We start from the raw sequence: 27,410 nt of genomic DNA on the forward strand, positions 1-27,410 counted from the left end.
GGGAGGTGAGAGGATCTTGGGGGTGGATCCCTCAGGAATGGTTCAGCACCATGGTGATGAGTGAGTTCTTGCTGAATTCATGCAAGATCTGATTGTTTAAAAGTCTGGGACCTTCCACTCCTCCCTCTCTTGCTCTCACCATGTGGTTTGCCTACTCCCCGTTCACCTTCTGCCATGATTGGAAGCTTCCTGAGGCCTCTGCAGAAGCCAAACGGATGCCAGCACTATGCTTCTTGTACAGCCTGCAGCACCGTATGTCAATTAAACCTCACCTCTTCTCATTATAAGTTACCCAGTCTCAGGTATTTTCTTACAGCAATGCAAAAACTAATACGCCAGTTTAAACTGAAATTGAAACTGTTATTTTAAAACATCATGTAGGAAAATTTTAATATAAATGTTAAGAGAAAAACTCTCTTTTCATTCTAATAAAACTCCTTAGTATATGTTTATTATTTAAAAGTAATCTGTATTGGCAGGGCGCGGTGGCTCACGCCTGTAATCCCAGCACTTTGGGAGGCTGAGGTGGGTGGATTACGAGGTCAGGAGTTTGAGACCAAGATGGTGAAACCCCATCTCTACTAAAAATAAAAAAAAATTAGCCAGGCATGGTGGCAGGCGCCTGTAATCCCAGCTACTTGGGAGGCTGAGGCAGGAGAATCGCTTGAACCCAGGAGGCACAGGTTGCAGTGAGCCGAGATCACGCCACTGTATTCTAGCCTGGGTGAGAAAGTGAGACTCTGCCTCAAAAAAAAAAAAAAAAAAAAGTATTCTGTATCAGGGAGAAAAAGTAAAAAAATAACGTCTATTTTCTTTGTCTTTGATGGCACATTCTTGGGTCTTATTAGACTGATAGCAGACTCATAAACTGTGTCACTCCCAGTATAAAAGAGACAAAACTATAAACTTCCTGGAAATAAATTAAAGAAGTAGTTCCTAAATAAAGAAAACCACAGCATTTTATTAAAGTTCATAAAATGAGACCTGAATAAATGGAGAGGCAAACTATTTTCCTTGATGAGAAGACATAATGTCATAAATATGTCAGAGCTCTTTCTGAACTCATTTGTAAATTTGATGGCGTTCCAGTCAGAATTCTAGTGATTTGCATTTTTATTTGGACCTGGGCAAAATGAGTTTTAACTCCACATAGGAGAAAAAACAAGAGAAATGTGATAGAGGAGACTAGTGAGGGGCACTTGCCTTAGCAGATATTTAACTACAGAGAAGCCGGCTCCCAGAAGAAGCAATGCTCACAGGGCACAGACACATGAAAAGATGCTCTGCCTCAGCCAAAGTCAGAGAAGGAAAAACTGAAACAAGATGGTTGTCAAATTTTAAAAATTAAAATAACTGGTAAAACCTAGCGCTAGCAAAGACGAATAATGGGAAATGTCAGATAGTATTGGTGGGTGTGTAAACTGCTATAATTGTGTGGAAAAGGAATATATCAAGAGGTATTATAATTAAAAGTGTGACAACTCCTTGACCCAGTAATTCCCCCTTCAGAAATCGATCTAAACAAAAGCCCCAGTACATAATGACATGTACAAATAGATGTTCATGAAAGCGTTCTTTGTCATGACACACAGCTGATAATAATCCATGTGTCCACCAACATAGGAAAGGTTAAATAATTATGGTTCATCCAGAGGGCAGAAGATCATCCACCAAACATGAAGTGAAAGTCAATGTACTGAAGTAGAAAGAGGCCCAAGAAACAGGCCGGGTGCGGTGGCTCACGCCTGTAATTCCAGCACTTTGGAAGGCTGAGGCAGGTGGATCACCTGAGGTCAGGAGTTCAAGACCAGCCTAACCAACATGGTGAAACCCCGTCTCTACTAAAAATACAAAGATTAGCCTGGCATGGTTGCATGTGCCTGTAATCCCAGCTACTTGGGAAGCTGAGGCAGGAGAATTGCTTGAACCTGGGAGGTGGAGGTTGCAGTGAGCCAAGATAGCACCATTGCACTCCAGCCTGGGCAACAGAGCAAGACTCCATCTCAAAAAAAGAAAAAAAGAAAGAGGCCCAAGAAACAGTGTTAAGTAGAAATAAGTTGCAAGTCAAGCAATATAGAATATTCCCATTCTGTTAAAAACATAAAAAAAGACCCTAAAAAATGTGTGAGTATATTTGTATGAGCAGAGATATAGCTAGAGACTGACATACAGCAAGCTGTTCATCCTGGTTATTTTAGGAGAAGTGGGATTAACAGGGGCAGGAATGGGACAATTATTAACTTGATACACTTCTGTATTGTTTTACTTATGATAAAGAGCAGAGCAGATGCTACTTTTATTAATTTAAAATGAAAAAAAATGAAAGCAACTTTATCAAGGCAGACAAAATAAATGAAATGCCTAATTTTCTAGGGTGCAAAGCCAAGGAAGCACCCGGCAAAGCAAAGGTTGACAGGTCACTGGCGTGCTTTGAGTGATCACCTGTGATAGTATCTGTAAGCAGATGCCTCCCTGCTCATCTCACTTGAAAAACACTGTGAATTCCAACAGTTTGAAACACAAGGCTACATACTAGGAGTTATGTGCTGGTCAAAAGACAGCCATGACGCTCCCAAACCCACACCTTCGGCCATGAGAAAAGAGGAATCTTCTCCCTGTTGGACTCACTTTCCTATTAGTGCTGGTTTAAGCCCTTCATGACCTACTTCCGTTTTTTGGACTTCAGCACCTAAATCATGATTGGTTTACAAATAGGTGAAACAATTCTAACAGTCTGATTAGAGCATGAAGGCATTGAGTCCAGTCTGCTGGGTCCAAGAAGGCTTCTTGGAGCCCTAGCTTACCAGGACTATCAGTGCTGCCCTTGTTAGAACTCTAAGTTATCACGGCCAACCTCTGGATTTCCTGGCTGTGTTGTCTTCATCCCGACGAAATGCCAGCAGAACGGCTTCCTCTTGTCTTCTGCCCATCCTCTGAGAACAAGGTCAATTCCTTCCTCCCTCAGGAAACCTCCTTAACCTGCCTAAGCCACAGGATTGCTCCTGTCCCAGGCATTATCACTGTCATGTATTTACTCAAAGAACTATTTCATATATGCAAATATACTTCATGATTGTGGTGTATCTGCCTGGCACCATCTCTTGGTTGAGGAATGTGCATGACGTGGTGGCCAAACTGTTAACTTTTTATGGCCATCACATCATGCACATTGTTCATGAAAGAGCATGGTGCCAGGCAAATACGCCACACACACTAAGTATATTTGAACATTTCTTTATATCCCCCAAAGCCTTAGAATTAGGGGCTTGTATCTGATCATCAGTGACTAATTAATTGCCGTAAGGATTAGGCACTTTCGTATGACAAGAAGGAGGATGAACTCAGGAGTTGAAGATGGAAAAAGTGGTGGAGAAGGCAGTAGAAAGGCAGAGAGAAATACACAGAGAAGGACTGTCACTGTAACAAAGGCTAAGACAGAAACACAGGGGGATAGCTACACAAGTCACACAGGTTAATAATACTAACTGACCAAAATGAGTGGAAAGGGAACTTTAGAATGAAGGTATGTGGAATGCTCCCTGAGCAACTGTGCAAAAAGGGGGAAAGAAAAAGGTGCTTCACATGCCTTAGTGCCACTTGGATTCTTTGGACATAACTACATCTAAACTTATTTGGGCCGGGCGCGGTGGCTCACGCCTGTAATCCCAGCACTTTGGGAGGCCGAGGCGGGTGGATCACCTGAGCCCAGGAGTTTGAGACCAGCCTGGCTAACATAGTGAAATCCCATCTCTACAAAAATACAAAAATTAGCCAGGCATGGTGGTACGTGCCTGTAGTCCCAGCTACTCGGGAGGCTGAGGCAGGAGAATCGCTTGAACCTTGGAGGCAGAGGTTATAATGAGCCGAGATTGCGCCACTGCACTCCAGCCTGGGCGACATGAATGAAACCCTGTCTCCAAAAACAACAACAACAACAACTCAGTTAGCATATATACCATAGTATTTATTTAAGAACGTAAGAATGGTTCCAACCTCAATGTTAGAATCGTTTTACAAAGTCTGACTTTTGAGCTTCCGTATGAGTTAAATGCATTTTTTAAAAGCAAATTTAATATCCTTGCATCACATTTAGGTCCCATTCAACTATCCTAAATTCATGTTGTGCTCTCAGAATGGTGGTGATTAAAAAAAAAAAAAAAAAAAAAAAAAAAAAAAAGCTAAGCTCCATTTCTAAGCCTGGGCGAAAGAGCAAGACTCCGTCTCAAAAAAAAAAAAAAAATAAAAAAAATAAAAAAAATAATAGAAATTTTCTAAAGTATTCAGTGTTTGGCTTGGTAACCTCTCTTTAACACTAAGGAATAAACCACAGTAAATATTTCTTTCTATTTTACTGAGAATAAAGGGGAATCTCCTAAAATTGTTTGTTAACTTTCAAGATGGCAAAGTGCAGATTTTTAAAATTGTACTTTAAGAATAAAACAATGATAATTTTGGACTTTTAGCAGTACACATTCTGTCTCTCTCTCTCTCTCGACAGGATCTCACTCTGCTGCCTGGCTGGAGTGCAGTGGTGCGATCTCAGCTCACTGCAACCTCCGATTCCCGGGCTCAAGTGATTATCTAGCCTCAGTCTCCCTAGTAGTTGGGATTATAGTTGCGTGTCACCATGCATGGCTAATTTTGTATTTTTAGTAGAGATTGGGTTTCACCATGTTGTCCAGGCTGGTCTCGAACTCCTGGGCTCAAGCGATCTACCCGCCTCGGCCTCCCAAAGTGCTGGGATTACAGGCGTGAGCCACCAGGCCCAGCTCACATTTTCATTTTGTGTAAAATTAACAGCTCTGACAATACAGTTTAGTCTGCTTTAAAGTAAGTCTTATGATACCTTCCAATTCCCCAATATAGAATATGATGCTTCTTCACAAGTTAAAATGCATTAAGATTTCTACTCCGCCTCCCTCCTCACATCATTCTAAAAGTACAGAACAAAAACCTTTCTCCATAATTACTTACTTCCATATGAAGATAAAAGTACACTAAACAGATAAAACACGACATAGACTACTATATCACCTAATTTTTAAACCCCTCAAACACACGTGGAACTTAAGACTAGTCCCATATGAATGTGTTCTTGGCTGATGCCAAAAATGAAGAATTAAAAGAGATAAACACAGATCAGGGAAAAACAGGAAGTCCCAACTTTGAAAAACACTCAATCCACCTTCTATGCAAACCACAAAAAGATTAGACAAACTAAGTATTTGTTGACATTGGCTGTAAATTTTGAAAAGGGAGAGAACATTAAAATATATCTGGAGTGAGACTCAAATCACTTATTCACTGGTTCTTTTCTTTTTCTTTCTTTTTGTAAAATATATTTTAAAGAAACTGCTCCGTGGAAACCTAAAATTATTTTCATATTCATCCCTGAGTCTCACTCTGTCGCCCAGGCTGGAGTGCAGTGGTGCGATCTCGGCTCACTGCAACCTTCGCTTCCGGGGTTCAAGCGATTCTCTTGTCTCAGCCTCCCTGAGTAGTGGGGACTATAGGCGAGCATCACCATGCCCAGTTAATTTTTTGTATTTTTAGTAGAGACAGGGTTTTGCCATGTTGGCCAGGCTGGTCTTGAACTCCTTACCTCAAGAGATCCACCTGCCTTGGCCTCCCAAAGCACTAGAATCACAGGTATAAGCCACTACGCCCGGCCAAGATCCAACTCTTTTCACGCACCCTCCTGTGCTGTGGCCTCTAAACCCAGCCACGTAAGCTGGAAATCACGTGGACCATCAGGCTGATATCTGAGTTTCCCCCTACCAGCTGTGTTATCTTAGGCCCCTTCGGGTGCCTGGAGAGGGACGTGAAGAACCTTAACTCTGGGGTGGGCGCATGAGCTCAGTCTGAAAGAGGTGGCCATGTTGACCCAAACTGCCTGAGATGTCATGACTCCTCATTCAGCAGGGAGGTGAGGAACAGCAAAATGAAGAACTGTGGTAGTTGCTTGGTGATTTCCATAAAAAATGCAAAGATCTAGACTCAATGAAGTAGTTTCAAAAGCACCTTCTATACCAAGTCTGTCTGCTGCCTACCCAAGCTCCTACGGCTGTAATGAGCCTTTTCTTAGCTTCGTTTTCTTTTTATACAAATGGTTCCCTTGTTGTAAAAAAAATGCATAAAAATTGGTTTTGAATAAATCAGCCACCCCAAAGTCAGCTTTTGACTTTTGCCTAGTCAAAAGCTAAGCAAAATCAAGCCCACTTACTACTCAATATTTATCCTCATTGAATTTGACAGCTTTGGAAGGAAAGCACCCAGTGTGTGCAAAGAATGCCAGTTTTGCATTTTCAAAAGCAGCTTCCAGTGATAGCTCATGAAGTCAAAAGTCTACCCCAGCCTCTCCCTGGGGAGCCCTCCCAACTTTTACCTTCTACTCCAGCAAACCTCTGCCACGCAGGTGCTACTTGAAGGGGCTCATCCAGCAATTGCTTGGCTAAGAAGGATTTGTTCAGTACCTGTTATGTGCCTGGTACTCTACTAGGCAAGAACCATGGACCACACACAAGAGGTTTAAAAGCTGGTCCCTGCCTTCAAGGAAGTCATGATGAGAATATGGAACAGGCACAGGACAAAAATGGTGGCACTGATTCGATCAGCAAGAGCAAGCTGCCTGTGCTGAAGATGGTGAGGGTCTTGGATCCTTTGGGACGAGGGTGGAGGGCTCTGAGGGGGTACAGGGAGTGCCAGAGCTCAGCCTGCTCTGGGCTCAGAAAGGAACAGAGGCTGGCTCAAGGAAGCGTGCATGGAGTGGAGAGAAATTAGGTCAGGTGTCTAGAGTCGAGTCCCATTATACTGGGCGGGGGAATTGAGATTGGATATGACTGTGATAGGAAAGGCTGCAAGCTTGTGAGTGGAGGATTTATGAAGAACAATCTGGGAAGAATGTGCATAGTGGACTAGAGTGGCAAAAAACAGTCAGGAAACCAACTCTTGCCAGAGTGGTAGGGAAGAGGTGCTTGGTCTGGGACCCAGACTGGTGATGATGGGACAGGAGGGTGAAAGCCAACATTTATTTGGATGTGAGAACTAAGATCTGTTTCTTGTCTGCTGCCAGTGGCCCTCCTCCCCAGGTGAATCTCCCTCACAGTGGGGAATGGACCTCCTTCACCGCTCTATCTAGGCTGATGAACACTGATGAAAGGAAAGAACGATTTGGGGGTTTCTAGCTGAGGAGGCAGCTGGGTGCTGGTGAACACAGCTAAAACACTACCCAGAACTGACTACTCATCCTTGAAGTTACGCGAAATAAAAATAAAACAGGGCTGGGCACGGTGGCTCACGCCTGTAATCCTAGCACTTTGGGAGGCCGAGACAGGTGGATCACCTGAGTTCAGGAGTTCGAGACCAGCCTGGCCAACATGGTAAAACCCTGCCTCTACTAAAAATACAAAAAAATTAGCCAGATGTGGTGGCAGACACCTGTAATCCCAGCTACTCGGGAGGCTGAGGCAGGAGAATCGCTTGAACCTGGGAGTTGCAGGTTGCAGTGAGCCGAGATTATGCCACCACACTCCAGCCTGGGCAACAAGAGAGAAACTCCATCATATATATATATATATATAAAATAATATTTATTTATTTATATATTATATATATAAATAAAACAACACTTAGTTACAACAAAGCCTAAAATAAAAGAGAGGTGGACACTCTTACCAAAGTTTAAGGAGGGAGGGATGCGTCAGCAGAGCCAGGCTGCCTTGGACTTGGTCTGCTTTGACTCTGACATCTAAGGGTTCTGGGGCTGGAAAGAGGCCCACGGAGACACTCTGGGCTGCTGAAGACCCAGCAAGGACTCACCTCTGCCACTCAGTCATAGCCAAAGACCTAACCCCTAAATGTCCCTCAGCCATGGTGGCTTTGCCCAGTAGCTCTTGGGTATTTCTCTAATTCCCAGGAGCTGTGCCCATGTTAAACTGGCAGTGTGGTGAGGACTGCAGGGCATCAGAGGCAGTGAGACCACCGGACACCCGGTGGCCGGTTCTCTGGCGGAGCAGCAAGGTAAGTGGTAAGAGGCTGAGTAACGGGAGATGAACCAGGGTGAAGAGGCAGAATAAACAGGCAAAGGACAAGCAGCCAGGCCGGGAGTCTTGCAGGAATGGTGGCTGCAAATCTCAATGGTGCTGTTCTCGCCTTCACTGCTGCAGCTCCTCTTGCCTTGGAGAAACCCAGTCCCAAGTGAGTTTGTCCTGGAAGTTTGCAAGTGACACCTAATGGCCCAGCCAGCTGTGTGGCCTTGCGGGGGCAGTAAGCGAGGCCCTGGCAGGAGCATTTCTCTGCCTTGTTTGCTCTCTCGTGGGGCAGTAAATCCTCTCCCTCTTCATTTGCTATCACTGCATTTCTGTGTGGCTGACTGCTGAACAATGAATGGGGCGACCGCCCACTGGGAGAAAAATGTTTTTCTCTAAGTAGAAGAAGTAATGCTATCCACTGATCCATTCTGGCCTGCAAAGCAAATGTGTTTGCTAAGCCAACACTTATCTGATGGTGAACTTCTGTTGGGATAAACAGAAATATCACTAAGATCTCTTTACACTGGTGAGAACCAAACCTCGTAGGATGTAGACAGAGTCAATGCAACTAACTGCATGGCTTTATTCTCCAGGAAGTCCTAACAGCTTTGGGCAATAAGGCATTGTTGGGAAGTGTACTGGGAAAGCCAGCCTATTCTAGAGCAGCAGAGCCTATTTTCAAAGGACACTTATTTTAGCCACAGAGGAGACCTGGAAAAAGCTGAATTTCTCATGCTGGAACTATACCCTGCAGCTTCCTGTGTGCCCAGCACTGACTGTGAATCCATGATGTAACTATAGTGGGGACCACAGAAAGGAGGCAGGTGAAGTGCAGAGAGGGCCCCTGGCCATGAACGTGGGCTAAAGACAGCTCGGGGAGCACAGGGGGCATGTGTAAGAGGCTCTGGGGATGTTCCATTGAATGCCTCTTCTCTCCCTCTCCTTTCTTCTTTTGTATCCTAATTATCTAATAGTTCTACTACCACAGAAAATCCTTTTGCTTACTGTTGGATCACAGTCTTAAGATAAATGTCCCCAGGTTTACTAACTTCTCTAATTTGGAAATGTGCTGTGGTGAAAAGCTGAATCCCAAAGGCAGATCATTTCTTCCAGTACTGTTCAATTATTTTTCCCACAGAGGTGACAAACTTCAGAAGCAGATGAGAGAGCTTGCTGCAAGTCATATAAGAAGCTTGCTCCTGAACAGATGGGGCCTTGAGATTGGTAAACCAACATGTGGAACTGACTAGTTGTTTTGCTTCCTGAATGATGTTAGGGTTGCACTGAGTGCTGCATTGCCCTTCGAAGAAATATATACAGCATTTGTCTCTGCACAAGGTGAGGCAAGGAAAACGGAATTCCGTTGGTGCTTTGGAAGGCATGGTCTTGTGTTTTCCTTTGCTGTACTGTGTATGTTCTGAGATAATGGAAGTAGGAGGAGGTGGTACACAGAAACAATGTGTGCCTGGCACTACTTGTCTGAGTGACAGAAAAATGCCTGGATGCAAGTCTGGTCCAACGTGCATCCACCCACAGCATCTCACTCATCACACATCACTGCAGGCAGCTGCTCTTTTCAGAAGCTGATCCTTCACGTGTGTGCACAGAAACATTTTCCATTTTCTTGGTGGCATGCTAATGGCAAAGCAAAATCTAGTTGCTGACTTGGAGCCATTACCACCAGCCATGAAAAGGTAGTCAGCAAAAAGAGAGTGGAAAAAATTTATCTTCAACAATGGTGGTAAAATCCAATTGTGACCTACTAAACAATGGTGTTTATTACTTGAACAGTGAACATTTTCTGCATTTGGAAAAAAAATAGATGCAGCTTTTATTCTGAACTAGAGAGATCCCTACAATAATACGTTGTGGTTCTTAAACTCATCTTAAGTTAAAATAATCCCCAAATCGTGTGCAATTGATTGATAGGATGTAAAAAACCAAGAAGAAAAAATTCTGGACTCCTTCAGCAAACCTTCACCCTTTTCAAATGAGAACTATATAAAGGATGCTGCAAAAGCAGATTAAAAGCTGGGTGTGCTGGCTCACGCCTGTAATCCCAGCACTTTGGGAGGCAGAGGCAGGTGGATCACTTGAGGCCAGGAGTTTGAGACCAGCCTGGCCAACATGGCGAAACCCCATTTTTAGTCTCTACTAAAAACACAAAACAATTAGTTGGCGTGGTGGCACATATCTGTAATCCCAGCTACTCGGGAGGCTGAGGCACAAGGATCAGTTGAACCTGGGAGGTGGAAGTTGCAGTGAGCCAAGAATACACCACTGCACTCCATCCTGGGTGACAGAGTGAGACTGTGTCTCAAAAAAAAAAAAAAAAAGCAGATTATAGCCCAACATATATAAAAGCAAATATCCTAAGATAAGCCCTGAGACCGTGAGGCTGGTTAATTATTCCTTTTGCAATGTGACACCTTATTAGTGTCCTGTTTGGAGCCTTTGACAGTTATAATTATTTTGAACATATTTTCCTTCCCAATTGTCGGAGTAGATCTTAGCTGAAAAAATTCTTTTCGACGTGATATTTTTACAAAGAAATTTGTATCTGTGCCTTTTGGGTACAGGCATATTCAGACCTTGTTTTATTGAGCTTCATTTTCTTGTGCATTGCAAATGTGTTTTTTTTAATGTAGAAAAGCAATTTATTCCATTTTAAGCACTTACACAGTTAGTCATGGAGAGTTACAGGCCTGCTGGTGAAACAGGTCACCCAAAATGGAGATGGCATCAAACTAGTGGTCAAGGACTAACTCCTAAAAAAAAAGCAACTCTTATCAAGGATTAATTTAATTTTTAAAACAAATACAATTTATTGATTCACTCTTCTCAACTTGACAATCTACCTGTGGTATACCTGTCAGGTAAAAACATACATCTTTACAACTTGGCGGTCCCAAGTTAAAAAAAAAAAAAAAACACCAACAAAAAAAAAACACCATTTCACAGACAGGAAATAAACAACGTGAAAACAGCTCAAGAAACACACTAACAAGCAAAAATATATGAATATATGGGGAAAGAGGAACGTGCTGTTTTGACTTAACTGAAGAAACCAAGAGGAAACTGGTCTACGTATGAAAATGTGCATCTTGGAAAGTCAGGTGTCGAGATTTTTGAGTAGGAATCTATATGACTTGAATCTCCCCTATTTCCTGAATAAAAGTGACATCTTTCAGTATTTATACTTCATGGCTCAGACACCTACCTCATTTGGCTCTATTCCTTACTCACTCTAGCCTTTACTTAAATGAGTCTGAAAAACTTGGGGATATAGCATAAGAAGAAAAATAATCACACATAATATTCCCCTTTCTGTAGCTACTTTAGACCTGGGTTACTAGAAAATTCCTGAAGAAAATTTCAATGTAACTCTGTAGCTTTGTTGAATCAAGCCCCCCCCCCATTAATATTTAGAAAACACCCACTGTTTGGGCTAATAGCATTATCGGTGGTACCTATTATATAGAGGGATAGCTGAATAAAATCTGTCCCAAAACCAGTGTTAAATCACTCTCAGGGTTGAGAAGAAAAAAGGGGAGTCTAAAATCACAAGAAGTAAAGACATATCTAGGACCCTTGTCCTTCTGGATCCATGCTTCCTTCAGGGTCTTCATCATTATAAATGTTCTCTGCCATTTGCCACACTTGCATGATATTGTCTTCCGATACAGAACAAATCACCCAAGGTTCATTGGGATTCCAGGAGAAATCAGGTATCTTGGCAGTGTGACCACCATGAATAAACAACTCTGGTGGCCCGTCTTCTGCATCTTCTGGAGATTGTTCCTCTCCAATTTTACTTAAATCCTAGACATTCAGTCTGTGATCAGTACCACTGGAAGCTAAAATAGTCTCATTGTGAGGTGACCACTGAACCTGGAATATTTCATCCTTACGTGACTCAAAGGAATGCAACTTAAGTTTCAGATTTCTCAGATCCCACAAGGCAACAGTCTTGTCAGCTGATCCTGTGGCAAGAATGAACTCACTATAAGGACTGAAAGAAAGGCAGTTCACTTCAGCAGTGTGAGTGTCAACTTAGTGGCTTGGTTTGGAAGTATTGTTTGAACGAGTATCCCAAATCATAAGTTTCTGATCATCAGCAACTGACCCAAACAGAGACTCACGGAGTAGATGCCAGGAAACATCTTCTACTACTGCCGTATGCCCTGTAAAGATGGTCTTTGCATCTACCACTTTTCCCTCCTTTGGAATGGCACTGATGTCCCACAGGCAGATGGTGTGGTCATCTGAAGCACTAAGTAAGTGCCCACTGAGATTTAGGTTCCAAGAAAGCCCATAGCCTTCCTTCTGATGTCCATGGAGACGCAAGTCTGGGTTGCATTCTCCAGAAGGATCTGGTTTAGAAGGATGTTTTGTATAGTCAAAGACAAGAATATCACTGGAAGGAGTCTTTGTTGTGATGATACAAGGGTTCTGGGGCATATAACGGGCCCTGTTTACTTTTCCTTCATGGTTGATCTTGATTTCTATTTCAATTTTTCCACTAACTGAACCAAAACCTCCAAATTCTTATTTCTCACTGTCGTAGTGTGATGCATCAAACTGAGCATCATCATCAGGGAGTCGCACACTGGCTGTAACAAGATGGTTTTGTTCATCCGATGTGTGTGTCCCCAGGACAAGTCGATGAAGGCTGAAATCTTTCCCTTCTGGTCTGGTTACATCTGGAAGCCACTGGGCAGTTAGGCTGGGCCACTCCAGAGCATGGGTCATCACCAGATCATAAAGAAAAGGGGTGTTCTTTTTCCATATTTTGTATTCCTTGTTGATCACTCATTCTTCCACTGTGTTGTCGAAGGCTGCTTCCTTGTCGGCCATGGCGGGCAGGTGAGCCGGGGGAATCCTGGGGTCGAGCGTTGCGGGAGGGGCAGGGAGGCTGCAGGCGCTCGCTCTGCGTGCGCAGCCTCTTTTTTTTTTTAACAAATTGAAGGTTTGTGGCAACCCTGTGTCAAGCAAGTCTATTGGCACCATTTTTCCAAAAGCACATGCTCACTCTCTGTCTCTGTCACATTTTGGTAACTCTCGCAATATTTCAAACTTTTTCATTATTATTATATCTGGTATGGTGATGTGTGATAGGTGATCTTTAATGTGACTATTTTAATTGTTTTGGGACACCACAAACTGCACTCATATTAGATGGCAAACTCAATAAATGTGTGTGTCCTGACTGCTCTATCCACTGGTCTTTCCTTTCTCCCTTGCCTCCAGGCCTCCCTGTTACCTGAAACAAAACAATACTGAAATTGGGCCAATTAATAACCCTACAATGGCCTCTAACTATTCAAGTGAAAGGAACAGTCACACCTCTCTCTTGGTAAATCAACAGCATTGCTTAGTGAGGAAGGCTTGCTACCAGCTCAGGCCAAGAAAGCTAGGCTTCCTCTATCAGTTAGCCAAGTTGTGCATGTAGAGGAAAAGTTCTTAAAGGAAATTAAAAAATGTTACTTGAGTGGATACAAGAATAATAAGAAAGTGCAACAGCCTTATTGCTGATACGGAGAAAGTTTGAGTGGTCTGGAAAGAAGATCAAACCACCCACAACATTCCCTTAAGCAAAAGCCTAATCCAGGGCAAGGCTCTCACTCTTGAATTCCATGAATGCTGGGAGAGGTAAGGAAGTTGCAGAAGAAAAGCTGGAAGCTAACAGAGGTTGATTCATGGGGTTTCAGGAAAGAATCTGTCTCCAAAATATAAAAGTACAAGGTAAAGCAGCAAGTGCTTATGTAGGAGCTGCAGCAACTTATCCAGAAGATCTAGCTAAGATCACTAATGAAGGTGGCTACATTATACAACAGATTTTCAAGGTAGACAAAATAGTCTTTTATTGGAAGAAGGTGCCATCTAGGACTTTCACAGCTAGAAAAGAGAGGTAAATGTCTGGCTTCAAAGTTGCAAAGGACAGGCTGATTCTCTTGTTAGGGGCTAATGCAGGTGGCGAACTTAAGCTGACGCCAATGCTCGTTTACCATTCAGAAAGTCCTCAGGTCCTTAAGAATTATGCTGAGTTTACTCTGCCTGTGTTACAACAAAGCCTGGATGACAGCACATCTGTATACAGCATGGCTTACTGAAAATATTTTAAGCCCACTGCTGAGACCTACTGCTCAGAAAAAAGATTTCTTTCAAATATTACTGCTCATTGACAATGCACCTGGTCGCCGAAGAGCTCTGATGGAGAGGTACGAGGAGATTTATGTTGTTTTCATGACTGCTAACACAATATCCATTCTGCGGTCCATGGATCAAGGAGTAATTTCTACTTTCAAGTCTTACTATTTAAGAAATACATTTCATAAGGCTATAGCTGCCATAGACAGTGATTCCACTGATGGATCTGGGCAAAGGATAGTGAAAACCTTCTGGAAAGAAGTCACCATTCTAGATGCCATTAAGAGAACATTCCTGATTCATGGGAGGAGGTAAAACTATCCACATTAACAGTCGTTTGGAAGAAGTTGATTTCAACCCTCATGGATGACTTTGAGGGGTTCAAGACCTTAGTGGGGAAGGTAACTGCAGATGTGGTAGAAATAGCAAGAGAACTAGAGTTAGAAGTAGAGCATGAAGACAGGACTGAATTGCTGTAATCTCATGATCAAACTTCAATAGATGAGGAGCTGCTTCTTATGGATAAGCAAATAAAGTGTTTGAGATGAAATCTATACCTGGTGAAGATGCTGTGAACATTGTTGAAGTGACAACAAATGACTTAGAATATTACATAAGCTTAGTGGATAAAGCAAAAGCAGAGTTTGAGAGGATTGATTTCAGTTTTGAAAGTAGTTCTACTGTGAGTAAAATGCTATCAAACAGCATCTCATGCTACAGACAAATCTTTCATGAAAGGAAGAGTCAACTGATGTGGCAAACTTCATTCCTGTCTTATTTTAAGAAATTGCTGCAACCTGCCCAACCTTCAGGAACCACCACCCTGATCAGCCAGCAGCCATCAATACAGAAGCAAGATCCTGTATCCACAAAATGATTACAACTCTTTGAAAGCTCAGATGATCATTAGCATTTTTTAGCAATGGAGTATCTTTTAATTAAGGTATATACACTGTTTTTTAAGTCATAATATATTGCACACTTAATTGACTATAGTATAGAGCAAATATAACATTTTTTTTCTTTTTTTCTTTTTTTTTTTTTTTTTTGAGACAGGGTCTTGCTCCTTTGCCCAGGTTGGAGTACAGTGATGTGAACATGGCTCACTGCAGCCTTGACCTCCTGGGCTCAAGCAATCCTCCCACCTCAGCCTTGGGTAGCTGGGACCACAGACATGCTACCACCACACCTGGCTAGTTATTTTATTTTTTGTAAAGATGAGGTCTTGGCATGATGCCCAGGCTGATCTCAAACTCCTGGGCTCAAGCAATCCTCCTGCCTCAGCCTCCCAAAGGGGTAGGCTTATAGGCGTGAGCTACCACACCCAGCCCAAACGTAACTTTTATATGCATTGGAAAACCAAAAAGTGTGTGTCACTTGCTTTCATGTGGAATTTGCTTCATTGTGGTGGTCTGGAACCGAAGCCGCAATAGCTCCAAGGGATGCCTATATAATTTGATGTACATATCTTGGAAGATTTAACAGAATTATTGGATCAAAAGGTTTCTTACCTGATTGTTTTAGTTGTCTCTTATCTTTACATAGAACCCTATTAGATGCCTTCTTGATCTTTAAGTCCTTAAATTCCCTATGACCTCCCTAAAAACAAATCCCACTGCTTCCAATCCTTTCCCAGTGCCTATCCTGATGATTACCAACACTCATTCTAAAACAGTGTAGGTTTGGAAATGGACAAGCTAATGCTATGTTACTGAAAGTATACTCTAAGGAACACTATTTCTTCCAGATGTTAATAAGTGCTGTGTATAAAAAACTCTTTATATTGAAATGACTCTAGAAAACAAAATTAAACTCTCTCTCTTTTTTAGCTATAGAATTTCTCAAAGACTTTGTCAATGTATGCTAAAAATCTCCAAAGGGACAGTGGCATTACAGAACTTAACAAATGTTTTTGCCTACAGAACCTTGCTTTTGAGGTTCATGTTACAAAGTCCTCCATAGGACATTTTGAGAAATGCTGCCATGACATCACCTCTACTGTGACATGAAGCGGGGTGTGGGTAAGTGGATCCAACAGGAAAACAAGAAAACAGAATGTCTGTGTAGTCCTTGAAAGCTCAGCTCTTGACTTTCACCTGTCTTCTCATTCTACATATTCCCTAAGACATCAGTGTGTCATGAAAACAATTTAGAACATTACAACCAACAATTTTTATAAACAGAATAGAAAAATGCCATCATGCATGCAGTGGGGATACATCTGTTGTAGGAGTGTGTGTGCACTAACATGTCTGTAGACTGGGCTGCAGGACAGGATGCATTTCCTACTGTGCACTGCTGGCAGCCGTTTCCTCTGGAGATCTCTCATCTACTCCTGCAGTTTCAATTCCTTTCTTCCTGTCGACAGTGCCAACACCGGGTCAATGTTCCTACCTGAGACTTCTCTCCTTGGCCTGAAATAGGCAAAGTCAACTGCCCACCAGCTAGTGCTCGTTGGGTGGCTGGCAGGTGCTTCAATCTCAGTGCGTTCAGAAATGAATTCATCATTTAGTCCCTGACACTCCACAAGGCTGTTCCTTCAATGCTCCATTTCTTAATGGCTCTTCTCACCGAGACTTGGCATTATCTCTGATGCTTCTCTCTCCCCTATTCCTCTATTTTCAATCAATCACCTTGTCCAGCTGATTCTGTCTCCTATGTATCAATTATATCCATCTATCACTTCCCAGACCCACCGCCTAGTGCAGACCAGTATTACTTCTCATGGAGTTTGCTGAATCCCTATTACTACTTGATCTCTCTTGACCTTATCGTTGTCCCCTCGAGTCCATTTTGCTTCACAGATGGAGGGACCTCTGAAGATGCGGCTCTGACCCTGTCTCTCCTCCACAGCTTCCCATCATCCCTTGGCCAAATCCCTGTCTCCTTAGTTTTTCTTTAAAGGCCCTCCATGGTCTGGTCCCTCACCTCCTCTTCTCCATTCTAGATTCCAGACACAAGGCGTCTCCTTGAGAGCTACAGATTCTTCCCTCCCCCTCAGCCATCCCATTCTCCCTCCCACCTGCCTCCCCCTGGCTGCTCCTACACATCCCTCGTCTCAATGTCAGCTCCTCTGAAGCCTTTCTCTGATCCCTGGGCTGGGTTAGCTCCCCACCCCCGTTCCTTCTCCCATAGCCTGTAAGCTGCCCATCATGATCCAATCATGGCTTACTGAATTACTTGGCAGAGTAGGTGCTCAATAAAGACTTGTTGAATGGGAGCATGACTCTCACCCATCTTCAAGCAGGGATGTTAAATAACCAACTTGTTGGCTCTGGAACCAACTTGCAGAGTGATGTCTGATAAATACTGTAATCCTCTAGCTTGGCGTCTTCCATACCGTGAATTGCTATCCACGGTGGGTCATGAAATCAGTTTGACAGGTCACATCCAGCATGTAAGTATATTTTAGTTGTTTAAATGTTGGTGTGTGCACACTGGGCTGCAATGAAAGAACTATTACTGTGTCAGGTGGTGGAAAAGCTTGAAAGCCCCTCCTGCAAATCTGTTTCCTTAGATATGGGCTGAAGGCCATGGACTTCTCTAAAGGTCTTTTAGTCTCTATCTCTTTTTTATTTTATTTTTATTTGTTTATTTATTTTTTGAGAAAAAGTGTTGCTCTGTTGCCCGGGCTGGAGTGCAGTGGTGTGATCTCAGCTCACTACAATCTCCACCTCCTGGGTTCAAGCAATTCTTTTGCTTCAGCCTCCTGAGTAGCTGGGACTACAGGCACGCACCACCATGCCCAACTAATTTTTATGTTTTTGGTAGACATGGGGTTTCGCCATCTTGGCCAGGCTGGTCTCAAACTCCTGATCTCAAGTGATCCACCTGCCTCAGCCTCCCAAAGTACTGGGATTACAGGCATAAGCCACCATGCCCGGCTGCTATCTCTTTTTTAATTTTTATTTTCCTCTTTTGCCTTACATTTTTACATTTTACACTTCTTCTTCTTCTATACTCCCTTGATCTTAGCAAAATCAAGGTCTCAGTTCACTCCGTGATCTTGGCGATATGCAGATCTAGCCCCTCTCCAGCCAAGTGCTCCTTCCTGAGCTCCTCACATGACATCTCTCATTCTACATGTCTAAAACCAACAACAGCAACCATAACTATCATGTGTTACTGGCAAGGAATGTGGGAACAGCTTTATCATTTGGTCCTGTGATCACCTTACATAGCAGATTCTATTAGTTCTCTACCCCCTACTTTGTTTTTTTAGACAGAGTTTCACTCTTGTTGCCCAGGCTGGAGTGCAATGGCGCGGTATCAGCTCACTGCAACCTCCGCCTCCTGGGTTCAAGTGATTCTCCTGCCTCAGCCTCCCAAGTAGCTGGGATTACAGGTGCGTGCCACCATGCCTGGCTAATTTTTGTATTGTTAGTAGAGACGGGGTTTCACCATGTTGGCCAGGCTGGTCTCGAACTTCTGACCTCAGGTGATCCACCCTCTTCAGCCTCCCAAAGTGCTGGGATTATAGATGTGAGCCACCATGCCCAGCTAGTTCCCCTTTTCTACAGAGACGAAGGAACGGAGGCAGAGAGAATTTCATTACTCACCCCAGGTCACACAGTGAGTGCCCATCTGAAACCTGGTCTGCAATGTATGTCCCCAGCTCTGCGCCTCCGCCATCAGAGCAGCCCTCCTACCACACCATAATGGGTCGCTTGTGTCCCTCAGTTGACAACTGAAAGTTCCAGGTATGCAGGCATCCTCTTTCCTTTGTGCTCACTGCACCCAGAACAATTCTAGGCCCCAAATAAGTAGTGTTGAACGGCAGAATGAATGACTGTGTCAAAGTCTATGACTGATTGGCAGGTAATAGGCTGGGAGAGTCTGTGTCTACTTTATGCTTACTTTGTTTCTTCTGTAAAAATAATGTGATTGTCAGTGATGGACTGAAAATTGTTGTTGGAGTCTCACAGAGGTTGAAAATAGAATAAAATGTTGTGAAACCCCTGCTGACTTCTCTAATTAAGGTATACTCTTGCTAGGTTTACACCTAGAGTTGAGGAAATGGATACTTTCTATGTTTTTTGAACAGATAAATAAAGACTCTATCAGCGCTCACTGGCATTTCAAACAGGGTGAGACTGGATGGGGAATCCCCAGGCATAGGATTTGGTTCTTTCTCTGGCACATCTGGCTTTGGGATATTAGAGTAATCACTGGGACGCCTTGTGTGAGTCTGATGGCCTCTAAGGTCCTCCAACGACGTGATTCTCAATGTATTTGTATGGCAGCTTGAGGTAGCTGGAGATGACCAAGGTTTGACTCTACCTTTTCTTGCTGTGACAGTTAATACTGAGTGTCAACTTAATTGGATTGAAGGATACAAAGTGCTGATTTTTGATGTGTCTGTGAGGGTGTTGCTGAAAGAGATGAACATTTGAGTCAGTGGGCTGGGGAAGGCAGACCCACCCTTAATCTGGTGGGCACAATCTAATCAGCTGCCAGCGAATATAAAGCAGGCAGAAAAATATGAAAAGGAGAGACCGGCCTAGCCTCCCAGCCTACACCTTTCTCCCATGCTGGATGCTTCCTGCCCTCGAACATCAGACTCCAAGTTCTTCAGTTTTGGGACTCGGACTGGCTCTCCTTGCTCCTCAGCTGGCAGATGGCCTATTGCAGAACTTTGTGATCGTGTAAGTTAATACTTAATAAACTCCCCTATGTATATGTGTGTGTGTGTGTGTATGTGTGTGTATATATATCCTATAAACATATATGTGTGTGTGTACATATATATACACACACACATATATGTTTATAGGATATACACACACACACATACACACACACGTATATATACACATACACACATATATATATCTCTTCTATCAGTTCTGTCCCTCTAAGAGAACCCTGACTAATACACTTGCTTCAGGTGTTTATTCTAAGGTATCTTTTTTATATGAAACTTGCCTTATTTTTCTTAGTTACCTTGTTGTTGTCCACAGACCCAATCCATACATTTCTTTCCCCGTTAGACAGTAGCTCACACTGATTACCTGACACAATGTTATTAAAGTTGGATGCCTAACGGCCCTGCAGATGGTTCCAACCCACTGCAGAGACATTCACCTTCCCTTGCCACTCGAGGGTATGACCAGTCTCACACTGGAGAGCATGCACTGCTGCTGCCTCGATAAAGCCGGACTCCTGGCCTCACCAGGTGTCACTCAAAGGGCCATTTCGACTGTGCTTCGAAGTCTGTGCTTCTAACTCCTCTGCTTAGCAACGAAGGAGGTGTTTTGAGGCGATACATACAACATTAACAGGGAACTTCTGACTTATTCACAATTGAGATAGGAAGACAAGATAACTGTGTAAAACTTGTGCACATAAGGAGACATGGAGCAATAATACAACTCAGGTGCAACTGTGCAAGAATAATTTTCAATTCTTCCACCCTTCTGCCACTTCGACACATTTGTTCTGGAAAACACTAAAGGTACAGACTGCCTAATTCAATAGCTGTTGAATAAAGCAAAAACATTAATCAATTAAAGAGAATTATCTCCTATGCAGCAGCTCTTGCCCCTCACGACCTGCACCACCCCCAACCCCCCAAAAGACTCGAAACATCTCAACATAAAACACATTTGGGTGGGTAAAAAAAAAAAAATACCCAATCCATAGAAGCCTACTGCTTAGTCAGGGCTAAAACAACAGACTTTAATGCTTTAAATGGAATGTTGACCACAAGTTCAATAATTGCCACTTAATAATTATCTCGGAGTCCAACAGAACCCTCCCTGCATGGCAGTCTCTGATGAGTGTTTGCTATTTTATCCCCATTCACACTACAAACCCTTTTTCTAGGTGGTCAGGGGAGTGGCTGTGGCTGTGGCTGTAGCTGTGACAGGAGGTCACGCTCCTCCTGCTCAAAGGGCAGGGGTGACTGTGGACCATCAGGAGAAGAGCAGGCGAGTTCCTGTGTGTGTTGTTCTTGGAGGCCCTTCTAATGGGAACCGGCTGCAGCGGCTCTTCTATTACGTGTGATCAGTCCTTAGGCGTCATCAGTTTTAACTGTCCTCTTGTGACCTCTTGTAAATATAAAAAGGAGATGCTGGGAAAGACACAATGAATCTCTGAACTGATGCCTATGCAGTCACAAAGGAGAAACACGGCATGCAGTGTCTGCCCTGGAGAATCTCTGCTTCAGAAAGCCCACTTCATTTTAGGTATAAAATGAATTATCCACATTCTGAACAATAGTGGTTGTCAAAAATTCAGAAAATACAGTTCTAATTTTTAAACTCATTTTTAAAGTTTTAATCTCACATGATCAAATGTTTCTTGTGTCTCCTTCTTCCTGACCAAGCATTAAACCAACTGCCACAAAGAGTCCTAGCTAATCAGTTATAGTTACAGATTGTCCTGTGTGGTCTACCATGATATTTCTTTTCTTTTTTTTTTTTTTTTTCGAGGTAGGGCCTCGCTCTGTCTCCCAGGCTGGAGCGCAGTGGCATGATCTCAGCTCACTGAAACCTCCGCCTCCTGGGCTCAAGTGATCCTCCCACCTCCGCCTCCCGAGTAGCTGGGACTATAGGCACACGCCACCATGTCTGGCTAATTTTTGCATTTTTGGTAGAGAGGGGGTTTCACCACGTTGGCCAGGCTGGTCTTGAACTCCTGAGCTCAGATGATCTGCCCGCCTTGGCCTCCCAAAGTGCTGGGATTATAGGCATGAGCCACGGCACCCAGCCTGCCATGATATTCCTTACAGTGTTGCGGAGTCAGCACAGTGAGTTTGTAAGGGCTTAAGAATTCTGATACTTCTTGAGCATGTCTTCCTAGGTACCGATCCTTAACCTGAACTGCTGTGAGAACGGTAAACCTATTAAAATACAATGTTTGTATGCATCATTTTACAAGCACCTGCACTACTGACACCTGTCTTAGATTATAAATCTCTGAGAGGCAGACACTGACCCCTATAGTAAGTCTATATGTCAGCAAAGTGGCAAATACAAGGGGAGTGATTTGAGGAGATGTGTAAATATCACAGGGCTACAATCCCAACCTGACATCACTGGGTTCAAGTCAAGGAGGTCTGAGTCACAGAGTTCTAGAACTAGATAACCTTAAACATGATCTTTTATTTTGCCCTTTGCAGCAGATGTTCCTTGGTGAGAGGTCGGGGGGGTTACTTGAATCCACTCATTTAAGATCAATTTCAGGAAAAAAAGGTAAATTAGACATGTATGTAACTTTTAGTCTTTCTTTCTGCATTAGCTCCTTTAAAAAATTGGAGTTAATAATTTTAGGCACCAAAATGATATTGCTGGTCATTTACGAAATTGTTTTGCAAAGAGTAACTTTTTCCATGCTCTGAAATCAGTGCTACCTTGCACTTCCAATAAAGTTTTATTAATTTTTTTTGAAAACTGTTTTTTTAATAAACTTATATATGCCCAGTGTGTTAAACACAGAAAAGTATACAAAGGAAGGAAAAATCAGCCATATTCATACCTCTCAGCAATAACTATCCACTGTGAATAGTTGAGCATATTTTCTTCCAGCATTTTTTTCTACATGTACATTTTTTTTTACACTATTGAGTGTAGAGTTTGTAAATCTTATAGTGATCTTTGACCAAAAGCCATCAAGTCTAAGACTTTATAAACAGAAGATAAAGCTGTACCTTCCAAAAGAAAACACCCAATGATTTGGGGATGTCTTTTGGCTTCTGGGTAATTAAAAAATTTCCTACTCATTCTCATCACTTACATTCTGAAATTATCTTTTCAAACAACAAAGTTCAAAAAGAAAGGCTAGGTGCAGTGGCTCACACCTGTAATCCCAGCACTTTGGGAGGCTGAGGCGGGTGGATCACTTGAGCCCAGGAGTTCAAGACCAGCCTGGCCAACATGGTGAAACCCTGTCTCTACTAAAAATACAAAAATTAGCTGGGTGTGCTCATGTGTGCTGTAATCCCAGCTACTTGAAAGTCTCAGAAGGGAGGATGACTTGAGCCCAGGAAGTTGCTGCAGTGAGCCGTGATCGTGCCACTGCACTCCAACTTGGGAGACATAGTGAGACTCTGTCTCAATCAGTCAATCAATAAGTGTCATAACAGAAAGCTCTGAGTTTTTTCCACCACAGCTTTCTATTTCTCCTTGACATAAACTGTTCATGGGATGAAATGATGCCTTTCTGCAGGTATGAAATGTAGAAGCAAATATGACCTGAAAATGTTCAATTCTCACCTTTCTGCATTTCCCAGACCTTTCAGGCTAAGGCCAGGGACCACTTGAATGAGAAGCCTCCAAAGAAAACTCTGGACCCACAGGAAGTGGGGTGATGACTCAATAGGCGGGATCCTTCCTCTGAGTCAGCCCCGTCTCGGTGTGACCCTAGAGCGTGCACTGGGCTCTCAAAGCCACAACAGAATGAAGATCTGAAACCCAGATTTTGCTCACAAAGGAGCCTACACAGGAGGTTAGCTTCTGGGTGCCAGCTGAATTCAAGCCACAGACACGGACTCTGTTTGCGTTCCCTGGTGGCACTAGTGCCTGTTTTCCTGACTCTGACTTCCTGGGTCTCGGCACCACAGATAGCTTCTGCGTTTCTCTACAGGAGGGAAGAAGCAATTTGCAATTCTGAGCTTCATGAGGGAGGAGAATAACTACTATGAAAGCATAAAAACGATTGACTTTTTTTTTTTTTTTGAGACAGAGTTTCACTCTTGTCACCCAGGCTGGAGTGCAGTGGCATAATCTTGGCTCACTGCAACCTCCTCCTCTTGGGCTCAAGAGATTCTCCGGCCTCAGCCTACCAAATAGCTGGGATTATAGGCGCCCGCCACCAGGCCAGCTAATTTTTCTGTATTTTTAGTAGAGGCGCGGTTTCACCATGTTGGGCAGGATGGTCTCAAACTCCTAACCTCAGGTGATCCGCCTGCCTCAGCCTCCCAAAGTGCTGGGATTACAGGAGTGAGCCACAGCACCTGGCCAAAAATTGATTGACTTTTAAAGTAGAATAACAATGAGCATGTTTGTACATGCCTGCACTGATAAGTCAGTTCACAATTAACTTTCATTGATTTGGAGTTTAAAGTACCCAAGTGACATGACTAATTACAGTAACCATGAATTCAGTGCCTGGCCATTTATCCTAGCAATTTCAAGTCTCAGGAATCTCTTGCAGCATTAAGAAACCAGACAACTATATGTTTAACTTCTACCTTCTGTCCCCTGAGAAGCCACTACTCATCTTGCTTCCCTCAGGATGAACTTTCTGTTTCTATGTTTAAAAGTCTGCAAAATAAATTTAAAAAACAAACAAAAAAAGCAGACTCAGTATGAGATCAAACCTTACGAATCATTGTCAAGGTCGTTTTTTACCTCTTCTATACCTAGACTACTGGGTGCGATAGTGCATTCATAAAATTCCAGATTCAATGCTCTCATTTCCATCATGACAAATGCTACTTTATGAAGAATTATGATTTCTACAGGGTGCTGTGGGGTGAAGAAGGAAGGGGGGGAATAAATGGACCATAAAAAGCAAAAGATAAATCATGTTCCTGCAAGTGCAGATCATGATCCCTCCAGTAGACCGCACAGCCTCCTCACTAAGTTAACCTCATTGCCCCAAGCAGCATAATGCATTCTGAACACGTTACTTTGGCTGGTAACAAAACAGTCACTTGGCTTTCAAGAGTCTCGGCTGTGCCAGTGAAACAAGCTCAGCCACTTCATATTCCTTCATATTCCTTATTCATACACGATAAAAAGACAGTGCTGACCAATAACCACAGCACAGCGACAGGGAAGGGGGAAAAGAAGAGAAACCTGTGCGGTCTTAATAGGCACCAGGACTGTTCTCTGACCTCTCCACTGGCCACTCAGACACACACTTTCCACACGAAGCCTCCATGTGCAACTGTATGACATCAGTGGGAGGCAGGATTGCTGGTATCAGCTAATAAAAATCCCAGTATACTGTAGGTCCTTTTGAATTGCCTGGTGGGTGCGTACTATTGGAACTAACCACTGAAGAGCATTCTGATTATGGTACACCCTGTCCCCAAGTACAAACAACCTTGTGTGATATGAAAATAACAAAAAGAATATCGAAACTCTGATGTTCAATCCACTTGATTTTTAGTTTCCTAACATTTTAACATATTTCAATTTCAGATGAAACCTCAAAACATACTTTCCTTGTAGTCTCTAGGGTCTAACTCAAAGAGGAACTTTACCGCTTTCTCTTAAGTTTCTGTTTTCTACTAAAAAAATTTCTGAGCAGTTAATCCTTTTCCAAGTAAAACAATGAAATTAGCCATGGGGGCAAGGATGTCTCATTTACCTTTTCATAAAGATTCCATGCTTGATATTATCCACCTTTATTCAGTTCTTCTACTCTTAAGCCTTCAAGGTCTGAAGACCACAGGACAAATAAATAACACCACTGTGGCTCATTAGAAGCACCTTTTAAAAGTCTGAATGTAGAAAATAATCTATCGTCCTACTTCAATTCATGGTACTATCATAGTCCATTCTTCTCTCTCTATTTATTTTCCTTTATAAAATTCTTGCTGAGCTACTTTCAATCACTGGATCCTGAAGGTAGTTGTTTCTGTATTTATCTTTAAAAAAAAAAAGAATAAAAGGATCCTAATAAGTTTGAAAAACTACCAAGGGAAAACAGATTTCCCTTTAAGGGTTAATGCTTTCTCAAATTAAAACCAAAACCCCAAACTTATTATTTTTTTTTTTACCAAAATATAAGTAAATTGAGTAGTCAAGTTTGGAGCAGATGTGTCTGATGGGGACCATGCTCTCAAAACCCCCTTTCTTCTGCCACCTGTTAACGCACTGGCTGCCTCCTTCACTGAGCGTTCCCCCTGACTGTGACGAAACAGTCTCTCGTGAGGCTTCCTGATCTGGAAACAGGTTTTGCATGGGCATTACAGAACACTTCATCCCGTAACTACATGTTTTCCAGTTTTAATACATGTAACAAACAGTTCTAGGGTTTGGGGGTGACAAAGACTCTCTTCCTTGAGCAAATCTTAATGGGCTCCTCTGAGCCCTCTTCCTTGCCCTTGAGCCCTGTCTTCAGCCTGTTTATTTGTAGCAATAATCCTACTAAGTCAGTTTAGCCAGAGTCCCTGCACCCCTGATATCTGATCACCCTTGATAACTGATCAAGTTCCTTACCTTCCACCCTTGATGTCTATGTCCTTGGCCTGCCTTCAGCAAGAATCCTGTTAATAAAGTCTTCCTTACAGTTTTAGTAAGTGTCAGAATAATTTTTTTCTTTAACACAGGAAACGATCGAAAGACAAAGTACAATCTTTGTACTCAAGTAATTGACTGTCTATCTAGAAACAGACATTCAGTAAACCAACATAAATACAAGGCAGACTCAAATGAGTGCTACCTACAGTAATAAAATAAGCAGAGTACTACATTTTCTTTGTATTCAATGTAATCATCCTGGTCATATTAACATATGGTTGAAGCACTTCGGGAGGTTAAGGTGGGAGGATCACTTGAAGCCAGACATTTGAGACCAGCCTGGGCAACATAGTGAAACCCTACCTCTACAAAAAATTAAAAAATAAACTGGGCATGGTGGCACATACCTGTAGTCCTAGCTACTCAGGAGGCTAAAGCAGGAGGATCACTTGGGTCCAAGAGTTCAAGGTTACAGTGAGCTATGATCAGGCCACTGCACCTCAGCCTGGGCAATAGAGAGAAATGGCTATTTAAAAAAAAAAGCATGGTTGAATGGGCAACCATTATTAGCAGAACCTATTTCTCAATGCAGTAAAGGTTTTGGAATGATACAGGATGGTGTTAAAGACAGGCCCATAGATACTCACAGGGTATCAGCAAAAGTACTTGCAGATTAGTAATGTGAATTGTCATCTGAATGCCACAAAGAAATGTTAAGTTCCAATGGCTCTTAAAGAGTTATTTTGACCAAAACATAAATACAGAAGAGTCACAAAAAAAGAGGAGGAGAAAAACAAATTAAAATATGCAACAGTGTCCTCAGCTTTGTAGTGCGAAGGTGATCCTGGAAACCCCCAATGTGAAGATGATCTGTACTGACGTGTGCCACAGTGACCTTCAATGCCTGGATCCTTACTGTAGCCCCTGCCCACGGCGTCTATCAGAGGCTGAGCTTCAATGGGACCTGGCACCTAATCTGTGTCTGCCACAGCCATCAATCCAGCTCCAGCTCTACCTCTCAGCTCTCCGTTGCTTC

General features: G+C 42.8%; 1 protein-coding gene and 1 pseudogene across 1 annotated transcript in view; both read right to left on the reverse strand.

The window, feature by feature from the left end:
• ANKH (ANKH inorganic pyrophosphate transport regulator) overlaps positions 1-27,410 on the reverse strand; it is a 160,684-nt gene that overhangs the window by 75,617 nt on the left and 57,657 nt on the right. The gene's annotated exons all lie outside the window — the stretch shown is intronic.
• LOC117980218 (histone-binding protein RBBP4-like) overlaps positions 10,444-27,410 on the reverse strand; it is a 74,628-nt pseudogene continuing 57,661 nt past the window's right edge.

Source organism: Pan paniscus, chromosome 4, assembly GCF_029289425.2.
Source record: "Pan paniscus chromosome 4, NHGRI_mPanPan1-v2.0_pri, whole genome shotgun sequence".
In the NCBI taxonomy this organism is placed as follows: domain Eukaryota; kingdom Metazoa; phylum Chordata; class Mammalia; order Primates; family Hominidae; genus Pan; species Pan paniscus.